Source organism: Notothenia rossii (genome assembly GCF_949606895.1).
Source record: "Notothenia rossii genome assembly, chromosome: 4".
NCBI lineage: Eukaryota > Metazoa > Chordata > Actinopteri > Perciformes > Nototheniidae > Notothenia > Notothenia rossii.
The window spans coordinates 54,217,549-54,235,671 of record NC_136902.1 but is presented as its reverse complement, the minus strand read 5'-3'; the positions used below and the strand labels follow the sequence as shown (position 1 = coordinate 54,235,671).

General features: G+C 39.0%; 1 protein-coding gene across 1 annotated transcript in view; it reads left to right on the top strand.

Annotated features, from left to right (window-relative positions):
- Positions 1-18,123, top strand: part of slc8a2b (solute carrier family 8 member 2b) — a 425,653-nt gene that overhangs the window by 14,075 nt on the left and 393,455 nt on the right. The window lies entirely within an intron of this gene.

Sequence of the window (18,123 nt, the reverse complement as noted above, 5' to 3'; positions counted from 1 at the left end):
AACTGGAGAGATAAAAAAATATGCATAAGTAAAATAGTAAAATAAGATATGAATGAACAACACAAATAAAATATGTTATATGTATTTGTTATTGGCCATGGTAGGTTATTGGTTATGTTCACATACTTACTTAATTATTAAAATGTAAACCGATCTTTTTCATATGGGTGTTTAGAGTTGTACCCCCTAGATCTAGTCTCTAGTAATTCAAATGGGGGGGGGGGGGGTTCCTTTAAAAGTTGGACTGTTGCACTGTTGTAGCTTCAGTGGTTCTCAGGTTACAGTTACATAGCAGTGAATATAAACAGACTGATTAATGTGAATATTACTGTAAACTAACCTGTGTAAAAGTTTCTCGAATAAATGTAATTTTTTTGGTGGAAGAAGCATGTATCATTTTTTTACCCTGCCCCTCAAAGAATCGGAATTGAGAATCGTTGAGAACCGGAATCGAAAAGTAGAATCGGAATCGGAATCAGAATCGTGGAAATTCAAACGATACCCAACCCTAGTTATAAAGGCTCTGAAACACACACACTGCCAGGGAGAAATGAATTTTATGCATTTTGTTTTTAGTCAGTTTATTGAACATGTCAGAAACAAAAACATACAACAATAATATATATATATTCTCTCTTTTTCCCCTCTTCTTTTCTCACTCAAATTAATAATTATAACAAAGTACAAAAACAAATAATAACCAAAAAGAAAAAAGAAAGGAAAAAAAAGAAAACAATAATAATTCTCAAACAGTCTGTCAAGTTCAACAGCGGCAATAAGAAGCTTAAAAAATTTGTTCTGGTCCTACCCCCTCTAGCATATATTTTTCTTTTAAATAAAAAATTAGGTCATCGTCATCAGCGACAAGTTTGTCTTGTTAATTTGTTTGTTTTTTGTTTTTTTACAAAACAATCAGAAACAAATTACTTTTACAACAAATGGGATTTTACAGGTCCTGTTCATAACCTTTAATGATTTGGCTCCTAAATAATACTTTCAGTTTAGATAGACTTGTACAATATTTCAGTGCATCATTATAGTTGTTCCACAGACTAACACCTTTTGATGAGATGCAATGAAGTTTGGCATTTGTTCGTACGGGTGTTTTTTTGAAAATGCAGTTTCCTCTCAACATGTGCATGCTTTCTCTCTGTGTGAAAAGTCCCTGGATATTATGAGGTGATTGTTGATTTGCGGCTTTGAACATAATTTAAATAGTTTTATAGTCAACCAGGTCTTGTAGATTTAATGTTTTTAGTTTGATGAACAATTTATTTGTTGGTTCTCTGTACGTAGTTTTATGTATAACTCGTATGGCTCTTTTTTGCAGGATGAAGATAGGATGTGTATTTGTTTTATATTTGTTCCCCCAAACTTCCACACAATACATCATGTATGGAAGTATGAAGGAGCAGTACAGCATAAACAAGGAAGCTTAATTAATTAGGTATTTGGCTTTATTCAGAATTGCTATTGATTTGGATATTTTGGCTTTGATATAGCTTATGTGGTTTCCAACTTAATTTATGGTCTATGATTACTCCAAGGAATTTTATTTCCGATACTCTTTCTAATTGGACGCCATTTATCGTGAGTTTCTTCTCTGTATTGGTTGATCAATTCCCAAATATTATGAGTTTGGTTTTGCTTGCGTTCAATTTATTTTGGTCAAACCAGATCTTCATCCTGCTCAGTTCCTTCTCCATTGTGACCAATAGCTGTTCTAAATCATCCCCACAGCAGAGTAGACTTGTGTCGTCTGCAAAAAGAATGGTTTTAATAGTTTTTGATACTTCACATATATTGTTAATATACAGAATAAATAGTAATGGCCCCAAGACTGAGCCCTGAGGCACCCCACATGTGACCTGCAGTAGTTGTGATTTATGGCTTTGTAGTTCAACGAACTGTTCCCTGTTATGTAGGTAGCTGGATAGCCATGATAGTGCAACACCTCTAATGCCATATCTCTGTAGTTTTTTCATTAATAATTCATGGTCAACCGTGTCAAATGCTTTTTCAAGGTCCAGAAATATCCCTATTGCATATTCTTTCTTTTCTATTGCCTGACTAATGTGTTCCATAAATTCTATAACTGCAAATGATGTAGTTCTGTTTGCTCTGAAACCATATTGTTGTTCATAGAGTATGTTATGTTTGGTGATGAAGTCATTTAGTCTTGTATAGTACATTTTTTCCAGTATTTTAGAAAACTGTGAGAGCAATGAAATTGGTCTATAGTTTGACAGTACATGTTTATCTCCAGATGTATGTATTGGTATGACTTTAGCAGTTTTCATTTTATTTGGAAATATACCGGTTTGTATTGACTGATTACAAATGTGAGTTAGTGGTTTGGCTATACATTCAATAATGTTTTTAACTGTATACATGTCAATATCATGACAGTCTGTAGACCTTTTACTCTTAAGTTTTTTAACTGTGTCAATAATTTCATTTTCATCAGTCCCTCTTAAGAATATAGTTTCCTTCACATATATATCTTTACTTTCAACACCATCACTACAACCAGTATTTGGAATTTCCCCAGCTAGACAAGGACCAACATTGACAAAGTACTCATTGAAATCTTCAGCAACTGAGGTCATGTCATAAATTACTGTATCGTTTTTTGACAGAAAACTGTTTGGGTATTGTGCCTTTCCATTTCCTTTTTTAATAATGGTGTTTAATACATTCCATGTGTTCTTAATGTTATTTTTGTTATCCTCCAATAATTTGTTGTAATGATCCATTTTGCTACATCGTATTATCTTTGTTACTTTGTTTTTGTATGTCTTGTATTTTTGTTTGTTCAGTCTCTACTGATCCATTCTTTAAGAACTCTTTATATAATTCATTTTTCGTTTTTCATGCATTTAATATTCCCTTAGTGATCCATGGTTTTTCAGCATATTTTTGTTTCACTATTTTCTTTACACGAGGACAATGTTTTTCATACAGCCCTGAAAGAATATGTAGAAATGATTTATAGGCTTCATTTGCATCTGGTAAATACACTTTGTTCCAGTCTTGTTTAGATAATTCTTCTTTAAAAGAATGAACAGACTCTGGTGTTTTGTGTCTTGTAATTGTGACTTTTCTGGTGTCTTTTTTGATCCTAGTACAGTTCTGTATTGTTGCAAAGACTGGCAGGTGATCACTTGTGTCATTGATTAATATTCCACTTATTACTTTCCTATCCATAACATTTGTGAATATGTTGTCAATGAGTGTAGCACTGTGGGATGTTATTCTGGTTGGTCGTGTTATTGTAGGATATAAACTGTTGCTATACATAGAATTAATAAATTCTGTAGTTGCATTGTGTTCTTGTGGGTTCAGCAAATCAATGTTAAAATCTCCACATACAAAGAGCATTTTCTTGCTGCTTGTGTAGTTATAAAGTTCAGCTAGCTTTTTCTCAAATGTGTCAATACATGATCCTGGTTTTCTATACACGCAGCTTATCAGAAGGTTTTTAGATGTTTTCATTTCAATTTCTAATGTTATGCATTCCATAATGTTGTCTATATCGAAAGACATATTACTGACAGATCTACTTTTGTAACTTTTGTTAATATAAAGGGCAGTCCCCCCACCTTTAGAATGTGTCCTATTAGTAAAAAACATGTTTTTTCAACCATGTCATCTTGCTCCTCACTAAGCCAGGTCTCTGATATTGCTAGGGCTGTAACTTGTTTCTCCAGTTGCCTTAAACAGTGTTTGATATTTGATACATTTGAAATGAGGCTTCTGCTATTAAAATGTAATATTGATATTGATCCATCCATTATTCCATTTCTTTTGAGTTGATCTTCTGTGTAGTATTCACATTGGTTATGGATGTTATTGTAGAAATTATTTTCAGGGTCAATATCCTTTTCAATGTATTGTGATTTATGTTCCGTGTATTTGATACATTTCAAGTCCAGTTTTTCATATTCAGCAGGTGAGTGGTTTTTGTCCAAGCTTATCATGGGTGTTCTTAGTGTGTTCATTTCAGTGTGTAGCTATTCAGTTACCTTATGTTGATTTTGATGTTTCATTCCTTAAACTGATCCAGCTCAGTGATTTCCCAGAAAAAGAGCACTTTCACCATCTCTGCTGTTGATCCATTTAGTTTGATAACATTTTTACAATTTGTCGACCATGTTGCTTGAATCTTGTTTTGTTTCCTTAGTGTATGTGCTCTCCTTGCGATATCCACGTTCTTCTTCGTAAGGTGTTCGTTAATGTAAACATTGGTCCCTTTTAGTTTCCTTCCTTGTCTGAATATTTATTTTTCCTGTTGATGAACCGGATTATTAATGCTGGTGTGGCTGTTGTGTTCTTGCTCCGCAGGGCATGACAGGCCTCAATATCTCCGCTGTCAACAGATATGCCCTTGCTGTCGAAAAAGCAAAGCACCTGTTGCTCCAGCGACTCACGGTCCACTTCCGGAGCGTCGGCTCCCCCTCTCCCGGCAGCGGTGTCCTCTGAGGCCGCTGCCGCCCTGGCATAGCTCCGGTGTTTGGTCTTCAGGCCGCTGATAATCAGATCGTTCATCCTGGTGTATTGTTCGAGGTCGGCCACTCGATTCTCCAGAAAATTGATATTTTTGTCCTTTTCCATGTTTTGTAACTTCAGAGATTGTATTTCTTCCATCAGCTCCATTATTTTATTTTGCTGGGCCGCGACTGTTTTGATTTCGGCTGACAAGAAGTCGAGAGATTTCTTAATCTCCTCCACCTCGTCAGGGAGGTTTGCACTTTTCTTGGGTGCCATTTCTCCTGTATTGAAGTGTAGCTGGTCTTATTTTTTTCTAAATGTAACAGATCGGATGATGGTTTATCCTTTTACACCAGTAGTGCATCATGGGTTGAACTGAGTCTCTGTGTCTATCTTTTACTTTCATTGCTCTGCGGTTACCTAACCACTTGAGCAAGTGTGGCACGTTTCCATTGATATCCCTCTCACTCCGTCACACCAATGTCTCTCAGCTGTTTAAAGTCATTCCTTTCCTTCCACCGCCTTCACACTTAACCTTTGCCCTCCTCTCTCCCTCTGGCCTTTTCTCTGTCTTACCTTCTAATTTATTCAATATACATTGAATTAAATGATTACCCCTTCGTCACCTTTATAACTTATGTGACCTCACCCCACTCTCTCTTTGTTTCTACAGTCTATACATATGAATAAGAAGTGCTATAAGCATGACCCAGACTATTTCTCTTCAGGGATGAAGATTCCACCAGATACTGTGTGTGTCCATGTGGTTTTAAAACTTTCTGAAGGCTTCCTGCTAGGCAAGGCAGCCTATTAATACAGCACCTTTAAACACAAGGCAATTCAAAGTGCTTTACAGAAATGAATAAATATTGCAGAATGGCATCTAAAACTGATGCAAAAAGGAAAGAGAATCAAATAAACATAAAACAAGCCAATAAATGAAAATAATTAAGAGCCCAAAAGACATCACAGCTTCCTGAAAAGCATTTATCTCATAGACCTCCATTAAAAAAGGATTTGGACAATACAATAACTGCAAACAAAGCCAGTCATCAATCTTGATTCTTACATTCTGATGATTTTTAAACTTTCCCAGAACATAAAAAGTTCAAATTCAAGGGTGCGTGTGTGCGTGTTATGAACTGAGACACAGGACCCAAAAGCAGGACTCGGAGACAGTTGTCCAAAAATAGAATGTTGTTTAATAACAAAAACTAAGTCGTACTTTCAAAAAATAGAAAGTAGTTCAATACAAAAAAACTAAGTTGTACATCAAAACAAAACTCACTTGGCAAAAGGTCTAAATCTCAAAGTAAAGTGTCACGAATCAAAAGGCCCGGGTTCTCACGACATGACACATAACGAACTGACAAGGGAACAAAGAAACACAAGGGTTGCGTTCCGATAATCCAAAAATCAGCTCCTAAGTTCTAACCCTATCTCCTATTCCTTGACCTCTGAGTGAAACTTCACGGGGTTAAGGGATAGTGGATAGGAGAATTCAAAAGGACTTAGGAGAAGAGACTGCGGTACTTTAGAGAATCCGAATGCACTTTCACTATCTGACGTGTTTATGATGCGCCAGCGGACGTCATTGTGTGCGTCTGCTGCTGTGGTGAAACTATGGAAACTACAGTGTTCTATTCAATGGACTACATGGATGTTTAATAAGAACGAGGGACTCATCTAGAGACTCTGCACCGTGCTCTGATGCTTTTGTTTTATGCTTTATGAACGTGGACAACAGAGAAACATATTCTTCATGACCAAAGTTGTAATTGAAATAAAAAAGGAAAGTGAAATTTATGTTCGTCACCCTCTCCCTCCGGTCCACATTAATACAAATGATCCCAATACGTATGATTGTATGAAAATATCTTAAAATCAATACAACTGTATTTATTATAAACGTTAGTCTTTAACACCTATCACTGTGTATATCACCATTCAAACATCTTTTAAAAGTTGAACAAACTCCACACAGCTCAGTGAAATGTTGACTTTATTTGATCATTTCAGTAAAAACTAACGTTCATATTTCTCTTTTTGATTATAATTCTGATGAACGTTCAAAACAAAGCACTTTGGCAACTTACCACATACGTTTTAAAATGTTTAATCAGCACCGTAACTTTCATGATATAATTTCTCCGTCATAATCGTTTGTTTCCGTGTGACGCGGCTGCAAGGCATTGTGGGGCAGCATTTTCTCCTCTCCTTTCAGTAAGGGAGGTCCAGTGGTTCCTAAGCTAAAGGAGGTTATAAAGGAAGTTTGAAACCTCCTTTCCTTTCATTTGGAGAATTGGAACGGCACTTAACATGGCTGCCACTGACGTACTTCCGGGTCATTTCACTTGGTTAGGAAGGTTCCTAAGCTAAATGGACTATTGGAACGCAACCATGGGCTATTTATAGGTGAGGGAGGATGGGCATAGGTGAAAACTATCAGGGCAGGGCCAAGCAATCTCAAGGGCGGGAAACACACAAAGGCAGGAAATGTGGGATCTGGAATGATAGGGAAGGATTACTTTCAAAATAAAAACAGGAAGTGACAAGATCAAAATACAAGACTAGAGTAAAAACATAACTTAACCTAACATAAGTGTCGAGTCACAACAGTGTGTGTGTGTGCTCAGTGCTTGCCTATTCAAAGCTCAGAGGAACTCCTGAGGGAGTGAGTTGCTGGATAAGAGTTTATAGTTTACACCATAATCTGCTATGTGCCTACATCATTTTATTTCCCTCTCTTCCATGATTTTGACACAATTGTACTTCTTTCTCCAAGTACCTCTTTCCTGCATCCTCTAGTATCCTTGGTACTGTCATGCCCTCTTTTATGACCCCTCTCCTCTCCTCCTCTGCACTCCTTCTCTGTTTTCAGTGGTCTCCCCTTCCTTTCCCCACAAACCATGTTCCGACCCCCCTCCCCCCTCAGTGCGTTCTCACCTCGGGGTGTGATGGTGTGGAGGGTGCTGTAGAGCTCTGTGTAGGCAGGTGTAGTTTGGATCCGATGCCCCTTTCACACCAACGCGTTTTAAGGGCCGGCTCGGAGGTAGAGCCTGAAAAGTACCTTTTTTTCCTCTTCACACCGCAGCGGCGCCGCCTCTTAGCTCCAGAATCCGGTTCGTTTCCAGCTCCAAAAAATTGTCGGTCCAAAAGCAAGACTCTGGAGTAAGAGGTGGCGTCGCTTACGTCTCTTACGTTGAGATGTAACAGAGATGTTTAAATGACACACCAGCAGTGGTGGGCAGTTACAGTAACGCGTTACTGTAACGCAACCACTTTTGGCGGTAGCTAATAGCGTTACTAGTTACATATTTCCATTAAATAACGCCGTTATAGTTACTGTTATTTAAATGGGGGCGTTACTGCGTTACATTATGTGATGGAACTGAACCGAATCTCCCTGCGGATGTAACTTACAGGCAAATACAGCGATGTCCTCTCACAGCACCATGGAAAAGTGAAAGTAACCAGAGAGGAGCGATGATTGGTTAACGCGGGGTAACATTTCAGGGTAAGCCAATCAGAGACAGAGTTGGGCGGGTCTTGTTTTATGGGGAAAATACCATGGAAAATACACACACACGAACACTTGCTAATGCTAACACACACACGGCAACGCTCACCACCAGCACACACACACACAATGGCAGATGCAAGTATCAGCGAGAGCAGCAGCGCATTTGCAACTTGGAAATATAACCACTATTTTCAATTTGTGGGGATAAAGGACGCAAAAAATCTTACGGTAAAATGTAAACTGTGTGCAGGACAGAAAGCATTGTCCACATCGAATAACAGCAATGCCAATCTCCTGAAGCGCCTAACTAATGTACATGGGGCTATAAAACTAGTCGCCAAAGACCCCACCGTCTCAACCACTGGTAATGACCCAGATGAAGCAACACCATCTAAACAGTCAAAAAACGATTTTTTTAAATAACCAAATGTCACCCAGTCAACTAAACAGATTGATTGCCAGGTATGTGGTTGAGGACATGCTGCCCATCGCAGCAGTCAAGTCTGTTGCCTTCAGAGAACTAGTCAGCAAAAAACAACACAAAAACTTGTATTTTTATTGTTATTATTTTTAAAGTAAAGTAAAGTAACTTGTTACTAGTTACTTTTATAATTTAGTAACTAATAAAGTAACTTTTTTAAGAGCAGTAACTATAACTATTACTAGTTACTTTTTAAAAGTAACTTGCCCAACACTGCACACCAGTAACAACAGAGGCCATCTATGGCTCCTCCTGTTCTGCTTTCTCTAAGGTTTCAAACGCTGTCCCATCTGTTTAGTAATATTCAGATCAATGTTTGAATGATAAACTCTACAGATGTAGCGATTCATTTCAGACAGTTTGAAACGTGAGGGCCGTGATTGGTACGTGATCTGCCCTCGCTCAAGGGAAAACCTCCAGCTTGACTTGAAACCGCCCCCGTGATAGGTAAATGTAATTATAATGAAGCCAGCTGCAATGGATCATTGATCCACCAGGGGGTGCAATGGGGTTCCACACTGGAGCTCATGTGAAATAAAGTCAGATACAGTACGCTGGATGTACAGCGGAACTTTGTTAAGATCCATATGTCACGGATATCATACTCTGTGCTAAATAAGAGACATGTAATCATTTACAAAACATCACCATGTTGTTATTTAACAAAATAATGTTGTTTAGTCGAAAAAAACGAGCAAGAGGAAATGCAGCCCGGCTCTCGATTTATCCTAATTTAATCATCAACTTCACCACGATCATTTATGTTTATGTTCGCCGAATTGACATGAAATCACTGACACATATGAATATACTGTATTCAACTTCATTAAAACGTTATTAACGTGCATAAACTCAGTAATTCACAAAAAATATTTATATTTTAATGGAGCCTCGTCGGCAGATCAGGATCCCAAAGCGTGGCGGAGGGATCCTGATCTGCATGACGGGTGCTATTTTCCCCATAAGGAACAAGTCGCTGCAAACTATCCCGCTTATTACACGGCCACATTCTCAACAAAGTAACGACATGACTCCCAGTATTAATTGAAATGCTTTTTTGGATTTAGAAAATGTTTTTATTGATTTAAAAAATTGTTGTATGTATTGATTTAAATTGACATGCATCCGCTAAGAAAAATAGTCCGTTGTTACCGTTTTTTAAACAGTCTGAATGAAACGGCAGCTCTCAGCTGTGTATTTACACAACTAATGCCCCATCAAACACAGCTCTCTCCCCACCTCCCCCCCTGATCTTTCTTCTCCAGCAGCTAAATTAACTCTAGGTTACTCTGAGAGACCATAGACTCTATGTGACAAGCTTACAGTTAGTGACGTAACAATACCATAAAAGCTGGTGGGTTGAAAGCAATACGGGAGGTAAAAATAACTAGAATAATTGTGATTCATTTATTGTGGCTTTTATGTTTTTAGGTATAAAATGTTATTTAATTCAGGCTTATAGTTCACCCTTCTCTAAAAGCCTTCAACAATGAAAATATTCATAGTAATTTAATAAATCCTTCCAACACACATTGTAAAAAATAGCCTACTGTAAGTTAAGAAATCATTCCAATATGTACATCTTCTGATGTAACAACAATAACATTACGAAATAGTAACATAGCTGAACATGGTATTGCACATTTAGCTTTGAGTGTTACTGACCTGAGATGTTTTGCTTACATGAATTAAGATGACTGAGGCTTTTTAACATACAGGGATGCAAACTCATCAGGTATGAAAAAGGTGACAAGGATCCGAGCCCCCGGCTCCCCCACCCCACAGAATATCGGCTTTAAAATGAGGAATAACAGAGGATATTAGCAGAACAACTAAAGCAGCAGTGTTAATAATAACAGAAACGCCAAAGAGTCACATCTAATAGAAATATATAAAAGCATTTATTTTAATTGTGTAGCAGTCAGTTTATAATTTTGGCAGCACTGTTGAGCATTTTGAAAATGTATTTTCATGCCTATGTGCAAGGCTTAGTCTTTCTATCTTTATAGCCACATGGTGTAAAGTAACTAAGTTCATAAACTCAACAAGTACTATACTTGGGCACAATTTTGAGATACTTGTACTTTATTTAAGTATTTCAATGTTTTGCTACTTTGTTCTTCTACCCCACTACAGTTCAGAGGTACATGCTGTACTTTTCCTCCACTCCATGTATTTAATACCTTTAGTTACTTTACAGATGTGGATGAATGATGTGAAATATAATCAAGTGTTAAATCAGACTTTAGTTCCACCTGGAGTAAATCCATAAGCTACCTTGCAGTATACAAAGTCATTCAAACTAGCTGCACCTTTACCAGCTTTGAGAAAACTTTCATGATCAATCATTATAAAACATATCATATATATTATTCTGAAATGGACCAATCTGCACAATGACTACTTTTACTGTCGCTACTTTCACTATATTTTGATGAGAATACTTTTCTACTTTTACTTAAGGAACATTTTGAATGCAGGACTTTTACTGTAACACAGTATTCCTACACTCTAGGACTATTACTTTTACTCAAGTACAAGACCTGAGTACTTCTACTTTTACTCAAGTACAAGATCTGAGTACTTTTACTTTTACTCTAGTACAAGATCTGAGTACTTCTACTTTTACTCAAGTACAAGATCTGAGTACTTCTACTTTTACTCATGTACAAGATCTGTGTGCTTCTACTTTTACTCAAGTACAAGACCTGAGTGCTTCTACTTTTACTCAAGTACAAGATCTATGTGCTTCTACTTTTACTCAAGCACAAGATCTGAGTGCTTCTACTTTTACCCAAGTACAATATATATATATACTTATACCAGCTCTGTTTATAGCCTATGAAAAAAACTATTAGAAATAGAAGGCTAAAGCTAACGTTAGCAGATAGTGACAATGTATACTAGTTAGCTAGCTCAACGATTCCTTAAATAATATTGCCACAGAAAAACTTTTCAGTTCACATCACGCTCTACCGCTCCGATAGGGAGCTCTGCTCTGAACACCTGAACGGCCCGTTCTAACAGCTGTTCACCAGCGGTCCAGTCTGTGCCACAGTGACTCCGGACGCACAGTTAATATTAACGAACGCACCCGTAGGTAGTGCTGCGTACCGGTACGCCGAACCGGTACTGGACTTGTAAAAAGTTTCGGTTCAAGTCCGGTTAAAACCGGAACGTCAGGAACCGGTACTTACGTATATTCTCCTTTGTGTTCTAAACCATCTAAAACCTTCCATAGATCGAGAAATTTGCGCTGAGAAAAGACGAAAAACATTGTTTTGGCTTCTGATATGGCGGCCATTACTGAACTCACGAAGTCTCGCAAAATATCGCAACTACTCGCGAGATCTGTGTGACGTCAAGGGAAGCTGGCTTAGACATAGTGGACACTGACAGCGTGGGATACTGGTTGCCATATATGGTAGTTTAGCTAAACTAACTCCTTTGTATGTATGGTGATATAGTGTCTGCCAAAAGAGCAACACTTCACCCAGACAATGTCAATATGCTGTTGTTCTTGAACAAGAACACATAGACTTGTACTCTTGCATATTGAGTCTTGTATGTACATCACTATGTATGTAGTTGTGTTGTGTAGTTAGTAACACATGTAGAGTTCTAGAAAAGACATGGTGTAGACACAAGTTGGAAGGGGGCACAATAAACCTGACGAGTTTGAATTTGAGTTGATTATGAGTTTATTTTCAATTGATAATTAGCTCACAATAAGTTCACTTTAGTTACTCACACAACTTGACACAAGTCCGGACTTATAAGTCCGGACCTGAACCTGAACCTCTGGACTTGAGTCCGGACCTGAACGTGAGTCCAGGTACACAGCACTACCCGTAGGTAATGTAGCTGCTGAAGCTAGACCATCATGTCGGAGCAGCAGAGCCTTATTATACATCCACCATGAGCAGAGCCGACAGGCAGGAAGACTCGAGCACGCAGCTCGCACTTCATTATAATATATATAAAAAAGAACACCATGCGTGTCATGATGGCACATAACAGCTCAAGGCCGCAGATTACTCCGGGTCCCAGACCCCCCCATACCCCAAAAATATTTGTATTGCAGACCTACATGAATCACGCAAACTACCTATTTTGGATTCAAAACGGCGAATTTCGCCGAAAAGTTTGCATCACTGAACATAGACAGAGCACAACTGAAACATAACATCTGAAACGATGTAACAACATAATACACTTGTGGGGATGCAGCTTGGGATGTGAGGAGTGAGGGACACGGCTTAGAACGGGCGTGTCGCCTGGCAGGACAGGAGAGTGTGTGCACCAGTCTGCCTTGTTCTATGAATTCATGTCCGTGACACTCACTGCTGCCCACAGCTGTTTTATAGAAGAAAAAACTTCTTCACTTCATGAAAGTGTTTTAACCACACACACCTCTACACACACATGACGGGTGTTATTTTCCCCATAAGGAACAAGTCGCTGCAAATTATCCCGCTTATTACACGGCTACATTCTCAACAAAATAACGACATGACTCCCAATATTAATTTAAATGCTTTTATGGATTTAGAAAATGTTTTTATTGATTTAAAAAATAGTTGTATGTATTGATTTCAATTGACATGCATCCGCTAAGAAAAATAGTCCGTTGTTACCGTTTTTTAAACAGTCTGAATGAAACGGCAGCTCTCAGCTGTGTATTTACACAACTAATGGCCCCTCAACCACAGCTCTCTCCCCCCCTCCCCCCTCCCCCCCTCCCCCCCTGATATTTCTTCTCCAGCAGCTAAATTAACTGTAGGTTACTCTGAGTGACAAGCTTACAGTTAGACACAACACTGTCATTGCAAGTAACCCTCAGTTCATTGACTTTTATGTTCAACTGCGAAATTCGTTACTGATAAAAAATTGCTTCTACTGTACCTAATTACCTTAACACTAGAACCGCCAGAGGTTTTTGTATAGGCCTACCTAAACCTGTCAAATCCCGCTATTAGAATGCAATTTTTAACTACATGCTACATAACACACTTTCAGGAAAAGTCACGGACTGGGAGACTTTAATATTTTATTGAAAAAAAGTTACATTGCACACACACAACACACATCACACAAATTGACCCGATTGGCGGTTCTAGTGTTAAATAAACTCACTAATTAATGAAACCAGTTCAATACGCATTATTCTTATTCTTATCATTCTTTATGAGCGCTGAAGTAGTCTTAAAATCAGATCTGTTTTTTAAATGAAATCTGACGGCAGGCAGTTAGCTCTGATCACCTATGATAAATGCGCCACACCTAATCTGGCCATTCAGCCACAGAGGTCCCTCTATACCAGGGGTCGGCAACCCCACCAATGCTGGCACGCGGCACCGTAACCAGTGGCACACTAGGAATAAGTGGAATAAGTGTGCATAAATATTTAAATTGTATTTTCGGATCCTGAACGAGACCGCCGCCAGAGCGCGTCTCCCCGTTACCTGCAGATGGAAGGCATGCACGCAACGCAGCCCGGCTCTCTTTATCTCCAGGTGACATTCTGCCGCTTTTCTCCGTGGTGCAGTGCTGATCGTTTCACCACGGAGGAAAGCACTTCACTAATTGCAGTACTCATAAGGAGCTGTACAAATGCCGCAGTTTTTGCGTGGCTGTGTATTTAGTTGAAAGCCCAGTGGCGATCTGCTCATCTCTCATCGACATAATATGCTACAAAGGGGCGGACTGTGTGTTGAACTTTCCTGTCGGCTCCCAGACCGTAGTCGAGGAGGGCAGAAGCAACAAGCTTCAGGTTCAATAACCCACTTTAGAGAGAGGCGAGCTCTTCTTGGGAGGCCGTTGCATTTATTTAGCTGTTTTTCTGTTTCACAAAATACATCACAGACCTCTGTTTTTCTGCTCCCTCGTTTCACTTCCAGAAACATACACACGTTCTCTCCATAGGTTCTCTTACTGTCGCTCTACCATCCACAAACACACATGCACAAGCCACACCCCTCTCTCTCTCTCTCTCTTAAAGGGACAGCGATCTCATCTCACTCTGAATGACCCTAATATCATAGCATGTGTGCTCTGGAGAATCACAGAACGGACGATCTTCCTTATTATTATGCCGCTTAAACCAATTATTTAAATGTGTTTGTTAAATTCGGCATCATGTGAGTTGCGCTGACACGCTGCTTCCCAGCAGCGAGGCTCCCCCGCCCTCCTGCTGATAGTTGACGAGCGTCAAGCTCCTCAACCCCCCCCCCCCCCCCCCACCGTTGATAATTCTCGATCGTTGGCACGCTGATAACAATTGTTTTTTAAAATGGCACTTCATATCATAAAGGTTGCCGACCCCTGCTCTATACAAATCAAACTGTAGACGATGTGAAAGCACCTATTGTTTTAAATAATGGTCGAAATGTGACCTGTGAGCCCTCTGAATTACCGTGGGACAGCACATTCTAAACTAAAATGTTCAATCAATAAAGTAACATCTTATCTTATCTTATCTTAATAATATCTTCATATTAATAATAATAATAATAATAAATACACAGCTGAGAGATGCCGTTTCATTCAGACTGTTTAAAAAACGGTAACAACAGACTATTTTTCTTAGCGGATGCATGTCAATTTAAATCAATACATACAACAATTTTTTAAATCAATAAAAACATTTTCTAAATCCATAAAAGCATTTCAATTATATTGGGAGTCATGTCGTTACTTTGTTGAGAATGTGGCCGTGTAATAAGCGGGATAATTTGCAGCGACTTGTTCTTTATGGGGAAAATAACACCCTTCATGCTGATCGTCGGGATCCTGATCTGCCGACGAGGCTCCATTAAAACATAAATATTTTTAGTGAATTACTGAGTTTAGGTACGTTGATAACGTTTTAATGAAGTTGAATACAGTATATTCATATGTGTCAGTGATTTCATGTCAATTCGGCGAACATAAACATGAATGATCGTTGTGAAGATGATTATTAAATTAGGATTAAAAATCGAGGGCCGGGCTGCATTTCCTCCCGTTCGTTTTTTTCGACTACAACATTATTTTGTTAAATAACAACATGGTGATGTTTTGTAAATGATTACATGTCTCTTATTTAGCACAGAGTATGATTAATATGACATATGGATCTTAACAAAGTTCCGCTGTACATCCAGCGTACTGTATCTGACTTTATTTCACATGAGCTCCAGTGTGAATACCCCACTGCACCCCCTGGTGGATCAATGATCCATTGCAGCTGGCTTCATTATAATTACATTTATCTATCACGGGGGCGGTCTCAAGTCAAGCAAGTCAAGTTCGTGTTTTAAAACTCCTGTACCTCCTACCAGAGGGCTAGAGAGAGAACAGTTTGGGACCTACACTTGTTATGCCACAAACCAAATACAAATTAAAACACTCAAATGTTGAGGGGACATGAATGTGCCCAATTTCACTGAAACCCATCCTAAAGTTATGATATTGGAGTCTCGACCAAGTGTGTACTTCAGAGAGACTGTATTACAGCAGAGCTGCATGGCTAACAGAAGAAAACACATTGTATTTTGATGTTCACATGTGTGCTCCTAATGTCTTGGTTAAATTAATCAACAAATTAGAATAAAGGAGGAAAAGCAATAATGAGGAATAAAAGTAACAGCATTCCTTACAAAATGTCTGTACTTGTAGTCCAAATAAATGTCTGACATTGTTGAATGGAACCTTCCACAGGACCACACACATATCCACCTCAGGAATATTAACCAGTGAATCATACCTGATAAACTCTCTCACTCTCAGAGTTAAAATAAATTTGTGTTTTTTTCATCCTGGATCCTCCCACTCTTCCTACTTCCTTTGTGTGACTGACAGGTTTAATATCTGCCTAGTCATCCTTCGCCCCACCACCTCCTCTATGCTTCATTGTTCCCCCACCTCCATTCACACTTCCTCCACCCTCAGCCACTACTTTCCTTCTGCGTGAGAGTATGGAGTGGTGAGTGATGTCATATGGCCCCATCCAACCCCTGTGTCTTCTCTAACTGAACCTGGTGTTCATTCTGCTGCCTTTAACATGCAGACATCTGAACGTCAGTTAAGATCATGACCATGGAGTCAGAAGACAATATATAATATACAGTACATCCAAGCAGTATATAAAAGAACATTTCATCAAAAATCCTTAAACCAGACTTCTACTGCATGTCATGGTCTTCTTAGCTTTCAACTCATTATTGGTGAAAAACAATTTCTTTGAAGGAATTGAACCTATGGATTAACTGTGGAGTTGTGAATTAGTTGGTAGGGATCCAGAATTGCAGAAGTTTCTGTGGATGTTTTGATACGTTTTGAGAATTTATTTTTTTAACAGTTTGTTGCAACAACTTTTCAAGCCTGTAGGTTTTTGTTCTGTGTCTTTAAAGAAAATGCATCATAAAACGAGCCAGTAAGAAAGCAATTGCCGAGTCTGGTGCAATAACCAACGCATGGACATGGTCACACATTGACATGACAATAAACCTTTGAAATTGAACAAGGCTCTTGGAGGACTGCAGGGGCTGTGCTGTTAGTAAAGAGAAGCAGATTGTGCTGCAGGAGTTGTTTTAGACAGTACTGTGGAATTTTTCATGACCTTTTCTCTGCTGTGTAATGTTGCCACGATTGGAGTTCATGGCTGATTTCATGCTGTAACCCTTTAAAGTCCACATGGAGCGAGCGTTGGATAGTAGTAGTATTTTTCTTAAACTGAAAAAAAGACCCAAATGTAGTTTAATTGTGACAAGGTTAATTTACAAATGTGTTACACATTCTAAAAAACTGTGTTGAAAAGTGCACAGAAATGTGACATGTGACCTGTGTTTGTTTCATGTATTATTGTAAGGAAGGTTACATCAGATTGTGTGAAGCTATGAGCAAAATGTTTCTCTTCAGAAGAAGAAGGTGATTTAACATACTTTGTGTACAAAATCAATTATTAGGGTTAGTCGTGTGCAAATTGAAAGTGCACATGAAAACAGGTGGATGAAAACGCACTGTGTGAGAAACACTTTGTGGCTGCTTGCCTTTTTCTTTTGTTTAATAAATGTGTCACCCTTTAAATTGATAGATTTACACAGTATACATACGTGTACATTCTCACACACAAACACACCCCCCCCCCCCCACACACACACACACACACACACACACACACACACACACACACACACACACACACACACACACACACACACACACACACACACACACACACACACACACACACACACACACACACACACACACACACACACACAGAACACCCCACTGGTCCACCCACATGCTGTCATTGGTCAAAGTCAGGAACTGTGCCACCAGCTGTCCCCCTATATTGGCTGCTGTCGGAGGTGTGTGTGTGTGTGTGTGTGTGTGTGTGTGTGTGTGTGTGTGTGTGTGTGTGTGTGTGTGTGTGTGTGTGTGTGTGTGTGTGTGTGTGTGTGTGTGTGTGTGTGTGTGTGTGTGTGTGTGTGTGTGTGTGTGTGTGTGTGTGTGTGTGTGTGTGCGTGCATGTGTGCAGGTGTGTTTTTAGGAAGGGGGGGCCTCTACCTTTAACTCAATGTATGTCGCTCAGTCTTTCTCTCTCCTCCACATCCAGGCACTTGAGCTCAAACTCATTCAT